The 1,365-nt window shown below is 50.8% G+C and overlaps 1 protein-coding gene and 1 non-coding gene across 2 annotated transcripts in view; both read left to right on the top strand.

Moving 5' to 3' along the window:
- The window catches only part of PCSK9 (proprotein convertase subtilisin/kexin type 9), a 10,712-nt gene that overhangs the window by 2,113 nt on the left and 7,234 nt on the right, over positions 1 to 1,365 (top strand). The gene's annotated exons all lie outside the window — the stretch shown is intronic.
- Positions 62 to 132, top strand: TRNAG-CCC. The gene has a single exon. It is a non-coding gene; the product is annotated as a tRNA-Gly (tRNA).

Here is a 1,365-nt window from a genome sequence, read left to right as displayed (position 1 = left end):
GGGGATGTGGGGGTGTCACAGCGCGTGGGTTTGGCAGCACGCGGGGCAGAGCGCCATCAGCGCACCAGTGGTGTAGTGGTATCATGCAAGATTCCCATTCTTGCGACCCGGGTTCGATTCCCGGCTGGTGCAAAACGTCCACCACTTCCTATGGCTTTTAAATACTCTAAACGAAGATCAGCTGCCATATATGTGGTTAAAGTGCCCTTTTTAATTTTTTTTTTTAAATTATTATTTTATCTTGTCCCGAGGTCTGCCGCTGTTGCAGCCACAGCTGGTTGCAGAGAGGGGGGCCCATCACCCCTCCCAGCATCACCCCAGTGCTCCGTGGCTATCCCGGGCTTGGAGGGCAGGAGGGGATTTAGGGACCCTTTCCCCTTCATTGGGGTCTTCTCTGTTGCTTTTTCTGCTCTCTCCTTCCTCCCCTCCCCCCAAATAGGAACCCCCCTCCTTTACAGAGACACTGCCGGAGGGTACCGCTGCTCTCAGCAGCACACAGCTGCTCAAAGCTCCCCTGTGCGCCAGGATGGGAAACAGATCTTTTCTCTACAAGGTGCAAGTTTTTGGCTATTTCTGAATATTTTTTAATGAAAAAAAAAATCTTTCAGCAGGTATCCACTCCTTCCAGAGCACTCCAGGCCCGGGCATCTCTCTCATCACCTGCCCAGGCATTGGGGTCGGATATTCGTGCCAAAACCTCCCTGTGTCGCTCAGCATGTGGGGCTGTGCGTGTGCACCCCCTCCTCTGTGGGTTCTCCCCATCCTTCCCTCGGACACGGCTTTTCCCCCTGCAAAAAGGAAGGGAGCGACTCCGTAGGGAGAGGGAGACTGTGTCCCCATGTGTCCCCCAGGCCCCGAAACGGGGTCCGCCAGTGCTCGGCTGCCCTGAAGGTGTCCCGAAACATCAGCGCTCTGTTGCAGGACTTAATGGTGCCTCACTAAGCTGAGCCAAAAATCAGGGGGGACGCTTGTCCCAGTGAGGAGCCTGATGGATACCGGGACCTGGCAATGTCAGCTCGCTGCAGCAAAGAGTGGGTGGCAAGTGGGGTCCAGTGTCCCCCCAGTTACCCAGACCAGGGTGTAGGCACCCACTCGAGGACTCATTAAAAAGAAAATATATAAATCCATATAAAACAAACACATCCATATGAAACATACACATCCATAGGAAACATATCCATGCATATAAACCATACACATCATTCTAAAATGCACGCATCGTTATAAAACATACACATCATTATAAAACATACACATCCATAGAAAACATATACATCCATGGAAAACACATGCGTCCATATAAACCATATACATCCAGACAAACCACATAAGCTCTGAGGAGCTTATAAATAACCAATAAAAAAA

This window comes from Charadrius vociferus, unplaced genomic scaffold, assembly GCF_000708025.1.
Source record: "Charadrius vociferus isolate BGI_N301 unplaced genomic scaffold, ASM70802v2 scaffold163, whole genome shotgun sequence".
Classification (NCBI taxonomy): Eukaryota; Metazoa; Chordata; class Aves; order Charadriiformes; family Charadriidae; genus Charadrius; species Charadrius vociferus.
This window is presented reverse-complemented; position numbering and strand designations above follow the sequence as displayed.